Source organism: Cucumis sativus, unplaced genomic scaffold (assembly GCF_000004075.3).
Source record: "Cucumis sativus cultivar 9930 unplaced genomic scaffold, Cucumber_9930_V3 scaffold79, whole genome shotgun sequence".
Classification (NCBI taxonomy): Eukaryota; Viridiplantae; Streptophyta; class Magnoliopsida; order Cucurbitales; family Cucurbitaceae; genus Cucumis; species Cucumis sativus.
The window spans coordinates 150662-170285 of record NW_022279570.1 but is presented as its reverse complement, the minus strand read 5'-3'; the positions used below and the strand labels follow the sequence as shown (position 1 = coordinate 170285).

The 19624-nt window shown below is 36.5% G+C and overlaps 1 long non-coding RNA gene across 1 annotated transcript; it reads right to left on the bottom strand.

The window, feature by feature from the left end:
- Positions 1-2863: 2863 nt before the first annotated feature.
- On the bottom strand, positions 2864-14960 carry LOC116406245. Its single transcript, XR_004219271.1, has 6 exons — positions 14837-14960; positions 4721-4784; positions 4471-4613; positions 4205-4367; positions 3951-4098; positions 2864-3011 (listed from the first exon to the last, which is right to left on the bottom strand). It is a non-coding gene; the product is annotated as an uncharacterized LOC116406245 (long non-coding RNA).
- Positions 14961-19624: the final 4664 nt, after the last annotated feature.

Below are 19624 nucleotides of genomic sequence, written 5' to 3'. Positions count from 1 at the left end.
CTGAAATTTTCTTTTGACAAATATGCAATGGGTTTCTTGAAATTGAATGCTCAATCCAGAAATTGAAAATGAAATTGGAAGTAGAAAAAAAATGGAAGGAAGAAAAATACCCCAACAGTTATAAATGCAATGTGAACATAACAAGTTGTATCATCATGAACAAATTGAACAATCCCCAAAACAGATTTTGCAATGGGATTCTGACTCCAACAAATTGCATCCATGTTGACCAAAACTTTCCGAACAAAGGATTCAGCTTCCCATCAACATGCATCACAAACCTATAACTTTAAATTCTTCAAAAACAATGGAATTAAATCAAGGCAGAAAAAAACACAACAAGAATTCTAACCAACGATAACAAAAAAATCCACCTTAACCCTTAATCATTGTCGTCCAATGGGAGGTTCAACATTGGACATGATTGAGAACTATTGGTTCCCAGCCGCAAGTTTCGGCATCGACAAAGATTCTCCGAGGGAAATGAAGATTTTGGAAATTGGTAGTGAAGAAAAATAAGGTTGAAAGAATTTTGTTTGGGGAGTTGACAAAATTGTAAACCGAACCCCATGTGTTTCATTTTTCTCCTCATCGGCCAGAATTTTGTCAACTCCCCAAACAAAATCCTAGCCAATGAGGAGAAAAATGAAACACATGGGGTTCGGTTTACAATGATTTTTCTTAATGATTGTTGGAAGAACAAAGAGATTTAAGGGTAACAAAAAGAATGGAAGAATGTTAAATCCCAAAAGACTAAATGGCCAATTGAATGCTTAAGGAAGTTTGATTTGCCTGTTTTAGCAGTTTTTTGCTTTTTTATGTAAATGTTGTAGAAAGAGTAGAACAAGGACATAATTCACTTTTTTTTCTCTTTACAAAGTAACCAATGACTTAAAAGAAAGACATTGCACACTAAATGCCCATTAGAAAACAATATACATCGAAAAGAATAAAAAATATGCAAAAATTCAAAATGAAAGTGCAAGCAGAACAAAACGGACTTGATTCACCATGAACAGATAGAACAAGCTCCAAAACGGATTTTGAGTAGAATTTCGTCTCAGATTTGCAGTCTCCAGGTTTTCCAAAACGTTCCTAAGAAAGAATCAGCACAACCCACAACTTTAAATTCTTCAAAAACAATGAAATTAACTCAAAGCAGAAAAAAAAGAGACAAAAACTCTAACCAACGATAACAAAAAAATAAACCTTAACCTTTGATCCTTGCAATCCATTTGGGGTTCAGCACTGGACTTGATCGAGAACAATCAGCTCCCAGCCGCAGGTTTCTGCATGGACGATGATTTTTCGAGGAGGGAAATCAAATTTTTGGAAATGGGTAGTAAAGAAAAATAAGGTTGAAAAGATTTTGTTTGGAGAGTGGGCAAAATTCTAGCTGGTGAGGAGAAAAGAAAAGACATGGGGTTCAGATTCGAGGGATTTTTCTTAATGATTGTTGGAAGAACAAAGAGATTGTGAGGAGATTTAAGGGTATCGCCACGAATGGCAAAATGTTAAATCACAAAAGACTATTGTTTTCTTGCTTCTTTATGGAAATGTTGTAGAAAGAGTAGAACGATGACATGGTTCACTTTGTTTCTCTACGTACAAAATAACCATTGACTTAAATCAAAGACATTGCACCACAAATGACCATTAGAAAACAATATACAATAGAAAGTATAAAAAATATGCAGAAATTGAAAATGAAATTGGAAGTAGAAAAAAAAAATGGAAGGAAGAAAAATACCCCCAAAGTTCCAAGTGCAATATGATCATAACCAATTTGTATCACCATGAAAAGATCGAACAAGCTCCAAAATGGATTTTACAGTGCGATTCCAACTCACATAAGCAGTCTCTAGGAATGCCAAACCGTTTCTAAGAAAGGATCATCACAACCCATAACTTTAAATTCTTCAAAACAATGCAATGAAATCAGAGCAGAAAAAAACAGAACAACTCTAACCAACGATAACTGCAAAATAAACCTTATGGAAATGTTATAGAAAGACTAGAACGATGACATGGTTCACTTTGTTTTTCTATTTACAAAATAACCAATGATTTAAAGGAAAGAATTTGCACCACAAACGACCATTAGAAAGCAATATACATAAAAAAGAATAAAAAATACGCAGAAATTGAAAATGAAAGTGAAAGTAGAAAACAAACTGAAGGAAGAAAAATACTCCAAAAGTTACAAATGCATTACGATTCGGAAAAATTTGTATCAACATGAACTGATCGAATAAGCTCCAAAATGGGTTTTGCAGTGGAGAGTGGGAAAAATTCTCGCCGGTGGGAAGAGAAGGGAAGACATGGGGTTCAGTTTACACAGATTTTTCTTAATGATTGTTGGAAGAACAAAGAGATTGTGAGGAGATTTAAGGGCAACGACAACAATGACAGAATGTTAAATCTCGAAAGACTAAATGGCCAATTGAGTCTTTAAGCCAGTTCGATCTGCCTGTTAGCTGGTTTCTTGCTTCTTTATGGAAATGGGGTAGAAAGAGTAGAATGATGATATAGTTAACTTTGTTTTTCTCTTTACAAAGTAGCCAATGACTTAAAAGAAAGACATTGCACAACTTGTGACCATTAGAAAATAATATACATAAGAAAGAATAAAAAATAAGCAGAAATTGAAAATGAAATTGGAAGTAGAAAAGAAATGGAAGAAAAATACCCCAAAACTTCAAAATGCCATAACAAATTTGTATCATCATGAACAGATCGACCAAACTCCAAAACAGATTTTGCAGTGGGCTTCCGACTCAAATAAACAGCCTCCATGCTCACCAAAACGTTCCTAAGAAAGGATTCAGCTCCCTACCAACATGCATCACATCCCATAACTTTAATTTCTTCAGAAACAACGTAGTTAACTGAAGGTAAAAAAATCAGAACAAGAACACTAACCAACTTCTTAGGAATCAGCTCCCTACTACCTCCGAATGCGTCGGGTTCGTTCAGGATCAAAAGTTGCGTAGGGAAATCTTCACTCTTGGCTGAAGCAACAATAGCATGTAGAAAGTAGAAGAGTAAAGCTGGTTAGATCAGAATGCATCGGGTTCCTTCGGTATCAGAATTTGCGTAGGAAACTCTTCCCTCTTGGTTGAAGCAACAATTTCCAATAGAAAGTAGAAGAGTTAAACCAGTTAGATAAGAATGCGTCGGGTTCCTTCAGAATCAATACTTGCGTAGGAAACTCTTAACTCTTGGAGGAAGCAAAAATAACATGTAGAAACTCAAAAAGTTAAGTCGGTTAGGTCAAAATGCGTTGAGTTCCTTCGGAATCAGAATTTTCGTAAGGAACTCTTCACTCTTGGTCGAAGTAGGAATAGCCCGTTGGAAATAGATGAGTTAACACTTCAAAAATACTTCCTATAAAAAGTTATTATATATAGGGACAATCTTCCTTTGTGTTTGGACTGCACCCATGCATTTATAGCACAGGAGCATTCCTTTAGATCACATCGTATCCTTTAGAGATCGCAGTTTGCTACCTTGATTTTCAACTTTTGTCGAGCCCTTTAGAGTTAGTTTGGTTTGAAATAGAGATTGTTGTCTTATGCGATCAAGGTTGTGAAATATCTCACTATATTTTTTTTAATGGAACATTTGATTAGAGAGTAAGGGTTTTGAGAGGTCTTGGGAGGAGATTGAGACCATTGCTGGTTTAAGGCATTTGTTAGTTAAAAACATTACTTTATCCCGTATATCTAAGACAAGCCAAGCTTATTTTCTTCTTAAAACATACTATAATTAGTCAAACAAAAAAATGTTAATAGTCAAATACATTTTTTATTTGACAATTAATTGTGTTAATTACAACAATAACTATAAAAATTGGTTATCATCCTGTTTTGTTTAAAAATCAAATCAAGAGTTTAACTAAATGGAATGCACTACAATGATGATTCTGCTATTATCAGTAATACACAAACCTTGCATATTGAGTGATGAGGATCTCGAAGATTGACCAGTAGATTATCACTTTCAAAATCAAAGTGCACAATATTCTTTCTGTGCAGGTGTTCCATTCTAAAAGCCGCATCCATAGCAATCAAGAGGCGCTTCCACTTTTCAAGACTCCTGCATCAATTGTATTTATGCTTAATCTAAGGGTGAAGATACATTATACTGCAACTAACTTCTAACAAATTAAATTAAACGTATGAAAAATGAGAACAATTGTTACTTTTCATTCTTCAACAAAGCATTTTTGAGCGAACCATTGGCCATATATTCTGTTACTGTGGCCACAGATCTCCCAGGCCCATCAAGCACGACACCATAAAAAGTACCACATTTGGGTGGTGCAAATCAGCAAACTTAATTGCTTCATTCTAAAAATCTTCTCACTGGTACAATATAAAACAACAAAAAGGACTTGAGTCAAGGAACAAAAAGAAAAATACACGAATAACAAAAGAAAAGAAAAGCCAGTTGCTTAAAATGAACAACCTTGCGATCTTGTTTAGAAGGTTTCCCAGCAAAACACCTCTCATTGATTCGTTTTATAGCAACATCAGTCCCCTCCATTTTCCATGGTAAAAAGTGCCAAAGGTGCCGGACCCCAATTCTCTTAATTCTTCAAGGTCACTATTCTTTATTACCCGAAGGAAAGAAGAAAAAGAAAAAAAAAAGATGTTCGGATGGACAATTTAAACATAAAGTGCAACCTTAAGGTTAAAAATGGAAAACTAAGTATTACCTGCAAGCGGCCAAGGCCTTTTGACATTGGAAAACCAGGATTTGCTTTACCTAAAAGTCTTGTCCTGCCATCGTGGGCAAACATGAAACAAGAATAATTATGGCAAAAAACGTGACATATTCCCGTTGAATAGCCAAATGAATGATGTGTATGTTGCATCTTGTTTTGGAGAATGTTCAGCATTGTATTGGTGTCTTATTTACACTTTGTATAAATCAGTCAGATGTCTTGAATGGTGCTTTTGCATTGCTTTGTTTGCATTCCACTCTCAGATAATGGAAGACAATAAAAATAATCCTCTTGTTTTACTTGTGTTTTAGTATGCTTCCTTTTATCCATTGTTTGGAACTTTCCTTCAAATGGTTGAGCTTCTGGTGTCAAAGTACCATCACATTTGTTGTAATTTATTGAGCTCTTTAGTTATTTTATTACTCTAGTTGAATGGCATAACTTTCGTTTAAATATACATTCAAATCTAATCTTACTTTAACCACTAGTATATGTATGTATACGTGTAAACAAAATCTTGTAATATTGTGTTATCTTATTAACTATGTTGTGAAGTTTATGTAACATTTCACTTGATTGTACTTTTTTTTAAAATAGGACATTTTTTTCATAATTTTTCAAACACAACTAATATCTACTTGGACTCCTTGTACTCCTTGTAAATGGAGTGTATTCTTGATTAACTTAAACACTTAAATTTTTTTACCACACATATCAATTACTAAAATTTCATAATATCAAAATTCAACATATCCATAAGTTAAAAAACATATTTTGTAATAATACTCGAAATTTGGGATGGGTAGTCTGGGTTGTTAGTGTTGTCAGTGTTAGAATACCCCTAGTGGTTTGTGTCAAAAAAGTCTCCTTTTAAAAGTTGAAAGATGCCCTTAAACTTTCGAAAACGGTTCAAAAATACCATTGTCTTTGGTTTTAGATGAAAGTCGCTAAAGTTTTGTTTAAAAAATAATCATCAACTATTGAAAAGTTCTGTTTAAAAAATATTGATGAATTATTGAAAGTTCCATAAATATCCTTTTAAGCTTAAAAAAAATTCAAAAAAATGTTCATCAATCCAATTCATACACCTATTTCTTTACACTTATAATAAAAAGCCCATAGAAAGTAGAGAACTTTTCACTCTTGCCTGAAGCTACAATAGCCCGTAGAAAGTAGGAGAGTTAAGCTTGTTAGGTTAGAATGCGTCGGGTTCGTTTGGGATCAAAACTTGCATCAGAACTCTTCACTCACGGTCGAAGCTACAATAGCTGGTAGAAAGTAGGAGAGGTAAGCCTATTAAGTCATAATGCATTGGGTTCTTTCAGGATCAAACTTTCGTAGGAAACTCTTCACTCTCGACCGAAGCCACAATAACTTGTAGAAAGTAGGAAAGATAAGTTGGTCAGGTCAAAATGCGTCGGGTTCCTTCCGTATTAGTATTTGCGTAGGGAACTCTTCACTCTTGGTGAAAGCAACAATTTCCTGTAGAAAGAAGGTGAGTTGAAGCGATTAGATCATAATGCGATGGGTTCCTTCGGGATCAATACTTGCGTAGGGAACTCTTAACTCTTGGTGGAAGCAAAAATAGCCCGTAGAAAGTCGAAGATTTAAGCCAATTAGTTTAGAATGTGTCGAGTTCCTTCGGGTTCAAAATTTTCGTAGGGAACTCTTCACTCTTGGTCGAAGCAACAATGGCCGGTTGAAAGTAGAAGAGTTAAGCCAGTTAGGTCAGAATGCATGTTTGGTTCTTTAGATATCCGAACTTGCACAGGGAAATCTTCACTCATGGTCGAAGCAACAATAACCTGTAGAAAGTAGGAGAGTTAAGCTGGTTAGGTCAGAATGTGTTTTCTTTGGGATCAGAACTTGTGTCGGGAACTCTTCACTCTCGATTGAAGCCACAATAGCTCGTAGAAAGTAACCGGTTAGGTTAAAATGCATTTCTTTGGGATCATAACTTCTTCGACAACTCTTCACTCTCGGCCGAAGCCACAATAGCCCGTAGAAAGTACGGGAGTTAAGCCATTTATGTTAGAATGCATCGGGTTCCTCGAGAATCAGAACTTGCGTAGGAAACTCTTAACTCTTAGTCAAAGCAACAATAACGCATAGAAAGTCGGGGAGTTAAGCCGGTTAGGTCGGTATGCATCGGTTTCTTCGGAATCAAAATTTGCTTAGGGAACTCTTCACTTTTGGCTGAAGCAACAATAGCCCGTAGAAAGTAGGAGAGTTAAGCTGGTTAGGTCGGAATGCGTCGGGTTCACTTCGTATCAAAATTTTCGTAGGGAACTCTTCCCTCCTGGCCAAAGAAATAATTTCATATAGAAAGTAGGAGAGTTAAAGCGGTTAGATCAGAATGTGTCGGGTTCCTTCGGGATCCATACTTGCGTAAGGAACCCTTAACTCTTGGCTGAAGCAAAAAGAGCCTGTACAAAGTCGGATAGTTAAGCCAATTAGGTCAGAAATGCGTCGATTTCCTTCAGGATCAAAATTTTCGTAGGGAACTCTTCACTCTTGGTTGAAGCTTCAATAACCCGTTGGAAGTAAAAGAGTTAAGCCAGTTAGGTGAGAATGCGTTTAGATCTTTCAATATAAGAACTTGCGTAGGGAAATCTTCACTTATGGTCGACGCAACAATAGCCCGTAGGAAGTAGGAGAATTAACTCGGATAGGTCAGACTGCATCGAGTTCCTTTGGGATCAGAACTTGTGTCAGGAACTCTTCACTCTCAGTTGAAGCCACAATAGCCCATAGAAAGTAGGAGAGTTAAGCCGAATATGTTAAAATGCATCGGGTTCCTTCCTGACCAGAAATTTCATGGAACTCTTCACTCTCGGCTAAAGCCACAATAGCCTGTAGAAAGTAGGAGAGTTAAGCCAGTTAGGTCAAAATGCATTTGGTTCCTTCGATATTAGAACTTGCATAGGGAACTCTTAACTCTTGGTCGAAGCAACAATAGCCCATAAAAAGGTTGAGAGTTAAGCCGGTTAGGTCGGAATGCGTCGGGTTCCTTCAGGATCAAAATTTGCGTAGGGAATGCTTTCTTGGCCGAAGCAACAATAACTTGTAGAAAGTAGGAGAGTTAAGCTGGTTAGGTCAAAATGTGTCAGGTTCCTTCAATATCAGAATTTCCATAGGGAACTCTTCCCTCTTGGCCGAAGCAATACTATAGAAAGTAGGAGAGTTAAAGTGGTTAAATCATAATTCATTGGGTTCCATCGGGACCAATACTTTCGTAGGGAACTCTTAACTCTTGGTGGAAGCAAAAATAGCCTGTAGAAAGTAAGAGAATTAAGACGGTTAGGTCAGAATGCATCGAGTTCCTTTGAAATCAGAATTTTCGTAGGGAACTCTTTACTATTGGCCGAAGCAACAATAGCTCGTTGGAAGTAGAAAAGTTAAGCCAGTTGGGTCAGAATGCATTTGGTTCTTTCGATATCAGAACTTGCATAGGAAAATCTTCACTCATGGTGAAAGCAATAATAGCTCGTAGAAAGTAATAGAGTTAAGCTGGTTAGGTTAGAATGCATCGAGTTCCTTTGGTATCATAACTTGTGTCAGGAACTCTTCCCTCTTAGCTGAAGCCACAATAGCCCATAGAAAGTATGAGAGCTAAGCAAAATAGGTTAAAATGCGTCGGGTTCCTTCCAGATCAGAACTTGTGTTGGGAACTTTTCACCCTCGGTTGAAGCCACAATAGACCATAGAAAGTAGGAGAGTTAAGCCGAATAGGTTAAAATGCATCTAGTTCCCTCGAGATCAGTACTTTCATCAACAACTCTTCACTCTCGACTAAACCCACAATAGCCCGTAGAAAGTAGGAGAGTTAAATCGGTTAGGTCAGAATGCGTCGGGTTCCTTTAGGATCAGAACTTGCTTAGAGAACTCTTCACTCTTGGTCGAAGCCACAATAGCCCGTAGAAAGTAGGGGAGTTAAGACGGTTGGGTCAGAATGCATCGGGTTCCTTCAGAATAAGAACTTGCATATAGAACTCTTAACTCTTGGTCGAGGCAACAATAGGTCGTTGGAAGTAGAAGAGTTAAGCTAGTTCGGTCAAAATGCATTCGGTTCTTTCGATATTAGAACTTGCGTAGGAAAATCTTCACTCATGGTCGAAGCAACAATAGCCCATAAAAAGTAGAAGAGTTAAGCATATTAGGTCAGAATGTATAGAGTTCCTTTGAGATCAGAACTTGTGTCCGGAACTCTTCACTCACGGCCGAAGCCACAATAGCCCATAAAAAGTAAGAGAGTTAAGCCGATCAGGTTAGAATGCGTCTGGTTCCTTCGTGATCAGAACTTGTTGGTGAACTCTTCACTCTCGACCAAGCAACAATAGCCTGTAGAATGTAGGAGAATTAAGTCGGATAGCTCAGAGTGCGTAGGGTTCCGTCCGGATCAAAACTTTCATAATGAAATCTTCACTTATGGTCGAAGCAACAATAACATGTAGAAAGTAGGAGAGTTAAGCCGATTAGGTTAGAATGCGTCGAGTTGCTTTGGGATTAGAACTTGTGTGAGGAACTCTTCACTCTCGGCCGAAGCCACAATAGCCCGTAGAAAGTAAAAGAGTTAAGCTGGTTTGATTAAAATGAATCGGGTTCTTTTAGAATCAGAACTTGTTCGTGAACTCTTCACTCTCGGCTGAACCTACAGTAGCCCGTAAAATGTAGGAGAGTTAAGCCGAAAAGCTCAAAGTGTGTCAGGTTCCTTCCGAATCAGAACTTTTATCGGGAACTCTTCACTCTCGGCTAAAGCCACAATACCCCATAGAAAGTACGAGAGTTAAGTCGGTTAGGCAAAAATGCATCGGGTTCCTTCGTGATCAAAACTAGCATAGAGAACTTTTCACTCTTTGGTCGCCCGTAGCATGTAGGAGAGTTAAGCTGGTTAGTTCAGAATGTGTTGGGTTCCTTCGAGATCAGAACTTGTGTGGAGAACTCTTCAATCTTTGTCGAAGCCATAATAACCCATAGAAAGTAGGAGAGTTAAATCGATTAGGTCAGAGTGCATCGGGTTCCTTCGAGACATGAACGTGCATTAGGTACTCTTCACTCTTGGATGAAGCAATAACAGCCCATAGAAAGTTAGAGAGATAAGTTGATTAGGTCGCAATGCATCGGGTTCCTACGGGATCAAAACTTGCGTAGGGAACTTTTCACTTTTGGTTGTAGTAACTATAGCCGGTAGAAAGTAGGAGAGTTAAGCGGGTTAGGTCAAAATCCATCGGGTTCCTTTGAGTTCAGAACTTGCGTAAAGAACTTTTCACTTCGCCGAAGCCACAATAGGCCGTAGAAAGTAGGAAAGTCAAGCCGGTTAGGTCAGAATGCATCGGGTTCCTAAATTGCATAAGGAACTCTTCACTCTTGGTTGAAGCAACAATAGCCTGTAGAAAGTTGGATAGTTAAGCTAGTTAGGTCAGAATACGTCAGGTTCCTTCAGAATCAAAGCTTGCGTAGAGAACTCTTCACTCTTGGCTGAAGCAACAATAACCGGTAGAAAGTAGGAGAGTTAAGCTGGTTAGGTTGGAATGTATCAAGTTCTTTACGTATCAGAATTCACATAGGGAACTTTTTACTCTTGGCCAAAGCATCAATTTCTGTAGAAAGTAGGAGAGTTAAAGTGGTTAGGTCAGAATGCGTCGGGTTCCTTCGGGATCGATAGTTGTATAGGTAACTCTTCACTCTTGGCCGAAGCAACAATAGCTAGTTGAAAGTAGAAGAGTTAAGCCAATTAGGTCAGAATGCGTTGGGTTCCTTCGATATCAGAACTTGCGTAGGAAAATATTCACTCACGGCCGAAGCAACAATAGCCTGTAGAATGTAGGAGAGTTAAGCCGATTAGGTCAAAATTCGTTGGGTTCTACGGTATTCAACTTTTCCTTCCTTACACTTCTTTTTTTCTTGTTCATTTTATTGATATAATTTTTACCACAACTCATCAGATAGGAATTGATAACCATTTTCTTTTTTAGAACTGTTTTCTTTTTATTTTAAAAATTAAACATATATACAATGCTTGCACTTTTAAGATTAGTGGCGATTTAAGAAGAATGATGATGGTTCATTCGTGACTTTCATTTGTGGTTCTAGGCCTCTAAAATTTTTTCAATTACAATACTATGACGTCAAATAACTGTCGCGAAAAGTATTATCCGAAAAGTTTCGCCTTTTCCCGCGCGTTTTTTTTCCTTTTGTGATAATTTTTTTTCCTCCCTCCATTTTGTGATATAAACAACTGTCGTAGTAGATAATTTTTGTTGTAGTGTTACTACATTTGGAACTTGACAAAAACCTGTTTGCTAGATGATCCCTTATATGACTCAATTTCTTTTTCCTAGTGTTTTTATTCACTTATAAAGTCATTTCAAACACAATACTATACATTTGATTTGTGAACTTTAGTCACTATGGTTTCTTTACCTATGCATTGCCAAATCAAGCACTATACCATAAAACTTCTAGGACTAACTTATGAATTGATCAATTAAAATGACATGATTTGCACTATAGACGCCTTTTGCACACCACTTAGGTTGGTTTAGCACTATAGTTCTTGTCTTATTTACCATTTTTGGTCGTTAATTCCTTCTTTGTTTTTCAATTTTTGGTAGTTTATGAGTTAAGAAAGCTCACACTTAAGCATTGTTTGATAGTCTTTACAGCCTAAGCACCTCTTGGACACTACATAGGTTGGTTGGCACTATAGTTGATGCACTTGCACACTTGGTTTCCATTTAAGGTCCTTAAGTCCTTTTTGGTCACTTTTTGGTAGGTTATGTGTTGGAAATTGATAAGAAACCCCTAGGCATTGGATCTAAGAATCATGTTAAACAACAAGACTCAAAGAACACAACCCCACTAGCCGCAAAACCAATTTGATTTCAACCCCTAAGATAGGCTACATACAAATTGCTTAGATGATCTAAGAAACCAAGGATCGAACAAAATTAGAAACTCCCATCAATCCTTAATCTTCAAAACACTCCACAAGTAAGGTAGATCAATTCTCACTTGAATGCTTCAAATGTTTGTGCATTCTATCACAACAGACAAGAACAAAATTCTACATTCTAGAATTTTCAGATTTCTTTCATCCCAAATTCTTCTTTTTAAATGTGGAAAAATTACAACCCTATTTATACTAATTAAAATATGAAATGAAAGGTCAAAACATTTAATTTGATAACCTTTCAACTAACATAATAACTAAAAACACATAAACATTATTTCTTAAACATTTAAATTTATGACTTTTGAGTTGCCCAAAATAACTCTTCAACTTCCAAGCATTGCATCTACTCAACTTCTTCATTTGATTCAATCATGATTTCTTGATCCATATCAGGAATGCTCACAGTTAAACATTCTTGGTTTGTCTTTAAACCTTAGGCACCTTTTGGACACTACTTGGGTTGGTCTGGCACTATAGTTGTTGCTTTTGTGCACTTATTTTCATTTTGGGTCGTTAAGTCCTTTTTTCTGACATTTTGGTAGATTTTGAGTTGAGAAAGCTCACACTTAAGCATTCTTTGGTTGTGTTTATATAATAGGCACGTTTTTTAAACTACTTAGGTTTGTTTGGCACTATAATTATTGCACATGCGCACTTGGTTGCCATTTCGGGTCGTTAAGTTATTTTTTCAGATATTTTGGTAGGATATGAGTCGACAAAGCTCACACTTACAAGTTCTTGGGTTGCATTTACAGCTTAGGCACTTTTTGGACACTACTTAGGTATGTTTCGCACTATAGTTGTTTCACTTAGGCACTTGGTTGCCAATTGGGGTCGTTAAGTCTTTTTTTTTTTACATTTTTGTTTGTTATGAGTCGAGAAAGCTCACACTTAAATATTATTTGGTTGCGTTTATAGCTTACGCAACTTTTGGATACTACTTAGGTATGTTTGACATTTTATTTGTTGCTCTTGGGCACATGCTTGCCATTTCGAGTCGTTAAATCATTTTTTCTGACTTATCGGTAGGTTATGAGTCGGGAAAGCTCACACTTAAGCATTCTTTGGTTGTCTTTAAACCTTAGTCACCTTTTAGACACTAATTAGGTTGTTTTAACAGCATATTTGTTTAACTTACGCACTTGGTTGAAATTTTTGTTCATCAAGTCCTTTTTTGTGATTTTTTGGTAGCTTATGAGTTAAGAAAGCTCACACTTAAGCATTCAATGGTTGCCTTTACAACTTAACACCGTTTGGATAGTAGTTAGGTTGGTTTGACACTATAGTTATTGAATTTGGGCACTTGGTTGCCATTTCGGGTTGTTAAGTCATTTTTTTCTCATTTTTTCGTAGCTTATGAGTTGGAAAAGCTCACAGTTAAGCATTGTTTGGTTGATTTTAAGCCTTATGCACCTTTTGGACACTAGTTAGGTTAGTTTGGCACTATATTTGTTGCACTTGGTTGCAATTCGAGTCGTTAAGTCCTTTTTTCTAACATTTTGGTAGGTTATAAGTAGAGAAAGTTCACACTGAAGCATTCTTTGATTGCATTTACAACGTAGGCACCTTTTGGACACTACCTAGGTTGGTTTGGCATTATAGCTGTTGCACTTGGACACTTGATTTCCACTTCAGGTCGTTAAGTCCTTTTTCTCACATTTTTTAAAGTTATGATTTGGAAAATCTCACACTTAAGCATTTTTTTTGCTGTCTTTAAACCTTAGGAACCTTTTGGACATTAATAAGGTTTCTTTGGCACCATAGTTGTTGCACTTTGGCACTTGGTTGCAATTTCGGGTTGTTAAGTCCTTTTTTCTAACTTTTGTTAGGTTATGAGTCGGGAAAGCTAACACTTAAGCATTCTTTTGTTTCCTTTACAGCTTACGCACCTTGGTTTGGCACTATAGTTGTTGTACCTTGGCATTTGGTTGTCATTCCGGGTTGTTAAATTCTTTTTTCTAACTTTTTAGTTGGTTATGAGTCTAGAAAGCTCACATTTAAGCATTCTTTGGTTTTCTTTAAAGCTTAGGCACCTTTTGGACACTACTTAGGTTTATTTGGCACTATAGTAGTTGCATTTGGGCACTTGGTTGCGATTTTAGGTTGTTCAGACCTTTTTTTCTCACTTTTTGGTAGCTTATGCATTGGAAAAGCTCACAGTTAAGCATCGTTTGGTTGTCTTTAAATCTTAGGCACATTTTGGACACTAGTTAGGTTTGTTTGGCACTATAGTGTTGCATCTGGACACTTGGATGCAATTTGTGTCGTTAAGTCCTTTTTTCTAATATTTGAGTAGGTTATGAGTAGAGAAAGCTAACACTTAAACATTCTTTGTGTTGGAATTTATGTCCTAAAACAGAACAAGAATTCTAACCAACGATAACAAAAAAATCCACCTTAACCCTTGATCCATGCCGTCCATTGGGAGGTACAGCACTGGACATGATTGAGAACTATCGGTTCCCAGCCGCAAGTTTCGACATCGACAAAGATTTTCCAAGGGAAATGAAAATTTTGGAAATGGGTAGTGAAGAAAAATAAGGTTGAAAGGATTTTGTTTGGAGAGTGGACAAAATTATGACCGATGTGGAGAAAACGGAACATATGGGGTTCGGTTTATAGGGATTTTTCTTAAGGATTGTTGGAATAAAAAAGAGATTGTGAGGAGATTTAAGGGCAACGACAAGAATGGCAGAATGTTAAATCCCAAAAGACTAAATGGCCAATTGAATGTTTAAGTTGATTGATTTGCCTGTTAGCTGTTTTCTTGCTTCTTTACGGAAATAGGGTAGAAAGAGTAGAACGATGACATAGTTCACTTTGTTTTTCTCTTTACAAAGTTGCCAATGACTTAAAAGAAAGACATTGCACAACAAGACCATTAGAAAATAATATACGTAAGAAAGAATACAACGTAAGCAGAAAAGAAATGGAAGAAAAATACCCCAAAACTTCAAAATGCAATATGATCATAACAAATTTGTATCATCATGAACAGATCGAACAAACTCCAAAACAGATTTTGCAGTGGGCTTCCGACTCAAATAAACAGCCTCCATGCTTGCCAAATTCCTAAAGGCAGCGCAATTAAGCAGTAACCATCAATTCAAAACAACAGGAAAGACAGAAAGAGTTGCAATGCGTTAGTTTACTGTTTCAGATCGCTTTAGAAGGGGACCCTGCAACAAATTCCGACCAGACCCAGAGGCCAGCTGCCGCTTGATCTTCTCCAAACTGTCCCCGGCATCTTCCGCTCTCTCCACCAACAACAATCATAAATTAGAAACATGTTGAGCCAACAAAGATACACACCAGCAAACTTTTGAACATAGGACCCTCTTAAACTACTCACTTTTGAACATAGGACTTCCCCAACTATCTACTCACTTCTGAACATACAACCTTGATAGAACACTTATGTACTGTTTCTATTATATTGATATTTGAGACTTAAAGATGCAATAGAAAGAAAATTACAGAGAAATTACAAACAACAAGCAAAGAAACCCTCCTAATCCAAAACAGAAATAAACACAATTCAAAATACTACAATTAAAACCAGAACAATTCTGGCAGGCCCTTCCTTTTACTAAAAACTGCCTGCCCTTTCCCATCTCCCTCTCATCCATTTAACTTCCTGTTTTAGATAACTGTCATCCTTTTGAATAAGTAACTGTGTTGATTACTAACGTGCCTTACTTTCCTTTCTTCTATTATAAGTAAAATAACAATGGTGGTCTAACAGACCTCCTAAACTATCCACTCTAGAGCATGTTAAATCACCAATTCATCCAAAAACTAATGACGTAAATGTAATATTATATCTTCAACGTAAATGTAAATGTAAACTAATGACCCTACAAGTGATTTTGAAACTAAGACATTGAAGCAGTCTGTTAGGAAGGGTGATGGAACCAGCAAGAGTGGGGGGAGTTCTTTAAAACAATCAGAGGTCAAGAGAAAGAAGGGATAAGCTAAATCTATTTCTGGAAAAAACGTGAAAAGATTGTCAGGTGATGATTGAGAGTGAAAAGGTGTATTCCCGTAGAGACAAGAATAGGAAGAAGAAAGAATGATTGAGAGTTAGTTGATATTTTTCTATTTGTGTGGGCCCTTAGGAATGTGTTTGTTAGAGTGGGGCCAAGTATTTTGTTATTTCTCTAAGCAATTACTTAAGTTTCTTGAGTGGGAGGGTATGGGTATCTTGATTTTGGTATAGACTCTCATTAGAGAAGTGTGTAGAGATTGGGGAGCTCTCAAATCCTCCCCCACAGTTGATAAATAAAATTTTGGCTAAAGCCTTGACAAAAGCTAATGTAGAACATCCCCCTTCTTTATGTTTCTTGAGTTTTATCCTAGAGGAGGTGTTTGAATTACCATTTTTATAGTTTAGGATTAGTTATTTGAATTAACAATTTTGTATCTTGAGTTAGTTATAAGTAAACTAACTCAACCCCAAGTTAGTTTAACAACTCTTGTAATCTCCAGCCTATAAAAAGGCTTCTCATTTTCATTAATAAATGATAAAAAAAGGCATTATACATAAAGATTTCCTAGCTTTGCAATTACAGCATCAAAAGCAATGTACAGTTCAGATGAGACTTTATTCCAGTATAGAGTAGCTCTGTAATTGCAGATCAAGAAAGTGAATGTAGCATGGAAATCCCAAATTCAACATTTGGAAGGTAGCAATTGACAATCTCATTAGTAGGCAGTGCACCCATAATAAAATGTAAGATTTTTAGAACCCTAAAAATTCAAGTAACTTGCAACTAGTCATTGTCATGACCATCAATACTACGATTAGTGGATCAGCACAAAATACAAAACATTAAGACAGTAAATCTTTAAAAACCTTACTTCTGTTTTAACTTGCTCAAGAAGAATGTTGCAAAAAGTATATGAACAAGAATTCCTTCAAACATGACCTACAGGAAGAAGGGTAAAACAACAACATCCTGTCAAAAATCATTTAATGTGATTGAGATCTTTTAGCATGACTGCTTGAGAACTTTTAGCACAACCGGGCAGCAACTTCAATAACAGAAAAACATGCATAATGTAGGAAGACAGCAGATTTCAAATTATGACATTGTATTTATGAATGTCAAGCGATACATTAATGTTCCAAAATTCAACCAAAGTATGGGGTGAAAGATATATAAGAATCTTCCATGATAAGGCCAAGACCAGGATATCCTTATACAAAAAAAGAAAAAACACTAGTCAACCAAAGTAAATTCCATGTATGATTGGGAATTATGGCCATACCTTTGCCAAAAGAACTTCGAGGAAATGGAAAAACTGGAGATGTTGCTCATGTATCATTCCCGAACCAGGATTGGGGTAGAGCAAATGATAGACCTCCCATAATAAAGGTGTATTCCCGTAGAGACAAGAATAGGAAGAAGAAAGAATGATTGAGAGTTAGTTGGTATTTTTCTATTTGTGTGGGCCCTTAGGAATGTGTTTGTTAGAGTGGGGCCAAGTATTTTGTTATTTCTCTAAGCAATTACTTAAGTTTCTTGAGTGGAAGGGTATGGGTATCTTGATTTTGGTATAGACTCTCATTAGAGAAGTGTGTAGAGATTGGGGAGCTCTCAAATCCTCCCCCACAGTTGATAAATAAAATTTTGGCTAAAGCCTTGACAAAAGCTAATGTAGAACATCCCCCTTCTTTATGTTTCTTGAGTTTTATCCTAGAGGAGGTGTTTGAATTACCATTTTTATAGTTTAGGATTAGTTATTTGAATTAACAATTTTGTATCTTGAGTTAGTTATAAGTAAACTAACTCAACCCCAAGTTAGTTTAACAACTCTTGTAATCTCCAGCTTATAAAAAGGCTTCTCATTTTCATTAATAAATGATAAAAAAAAAGGCATTATACATAAAGATTTCCTAGCTTTGCAATTACAGCATCAAAAGCAATGTACAGTTCAGATGAGACTTTATTCCAGTATAGAGTAGCTCTGTAATTGCAGATCAAGAAAGTGAATGTAGCATGGAAATCCCAAATTCAACATTTGGAAGTTAGCAATTGACAATCTCATTAGTAGGCAGTGCACCCATAATAAAATGTAAGATTTTTAGAACCCTAAAAATTCAAGTAACTTGCAACTAGTCATTGTCATGACCATCAATACTACGATTAATGGATCAGCACAAAATACAAAACAGTAAGACAGTAAATCTTTAAAAACCTTACTTCTGTTTTAACTTGCTCAAGAAGAATGTTGCAAAAAGTATATCAACAAGAATTCCTTCAAACATGACCTACAGGAAGAAGGGTAAAACAACAACAACATCCTGTCAAAAATCATTTAATGTGATTGAGATCTTTTAGCATGACTGCTTGAGAACTTTTAGCACAACCGGACAGCAACTTCAATAACAGAAAAACATGCATAATGTAGGAAGACAGCAGATTTCAAATTATGACATTGTATTTATGAATGTCAAATTATGACATTGTATTTATGAATGCCAATTTAACTTCCAGGGATGGGCTGGTTTCATTCTTCATGAGCAGTTGAGATCAGTTAAATTGTTAGTTGATTATGTTCAAACCAAATTTCTGGTAAAATGGCCTTTACTGCATTTAACCAAATCAATCTTGGTTTCTTCTTGAGAATGGGACATGAAATAAGCTGGACCGCGTTCTCCTAAATCTATAGTCGAAAACCCAATTCAAATGAAGATAGCCAAGTAAGCCAAAACCAACACTTCTTTGCATGTAGGCAGGAGAAGAAAATATGATGTAAATCTTCTAAAGCATGCAAACACAAGGGACAAACATGAGGAGATAAACTGAGAAAGGGAGGTTTCATTTGCAAAACTTCTGCACAGTTCATAGTCCATTTCGCATTCTCCAAAGCGTGATATTCACTCTTCTAGGGCTTTCTGTCTTCCAAATTGTCGAGTACTTTGTTTTCAAGACTGTGTTAGAACATGTTTGGCTGATTAATAAATTAGTAGAACACACTATTTGGTGTTCTATCATTTTGGTATCGGAGAAATCGAATCTGTGAAGTTCTATATCATGGCTCAAAAGCGAATTGAGGAAAAGTTGGAAATGGTAGATCAAGAAATATCCGGCATTCGAGCAGAATTACATGATCTGCCAACAATCAAGGAAAACATGTCATCTTTGGCGAAGAGTATTGAGAGGTTAGGAGTACAGGCTGAGAAGCAACAACAGCAACCAGAAACACTATTGAAATATATTGAAGGAATGATCAAAGGGAAGACAACGATGGAAGAAGTACTAGAAGGATCATCAAGTGAGTTCACAGCATGGTTGATGTCAGTGATTGGACGATGATGGGAGGAAAATATGAGGAAAAACATACCAAGTTGGAGGGCGAAGATTCTGCGGGCGACCGAAGCAAATTTAAAAAAATTGAAATGCCAGTTTTTGTGGGAAATGATCCTGATTCTTGGTTGTTTAGGGCTGAGAGATACTTTCAGATACACAAACTGAGTGAGTCAGAGAAAATGACTGTGTCCATTATTAGTTTTGATGGAGCAGCTTTGAATTGGTATAGATCTCATGAAGATCGTGAACTGTTTGTTAATTGGGACGATTTAAAGAAGAGACTTATTGTTTGATTTCGATCGAGTCGTGAGGGATCAATTCTGGGAAGATGTTTAAAGATCAAGCAAGAAATTACAGCGGAAGAATATTGGAATTTATTTGATAAATCAGTAGCACCATTGCCTTTTCTACAAAAGGCTGTCTTAGAAGAAAAATTTATGAATGGTTTGAAACCATGGATTAAGGCAGACATGGAATGTTTGGGAACCTATGGAGCTTGTTCAAATGATGAAGTTGGCCCAAAAGATTGAGAACAGAGAAGTGATAATGGGAGAATCAAGTTTCAAACGTGCAGCGGATGGAAAATTCCAGGTTTCTGCTTCTTTTAAACCTCAAATTCCTGTG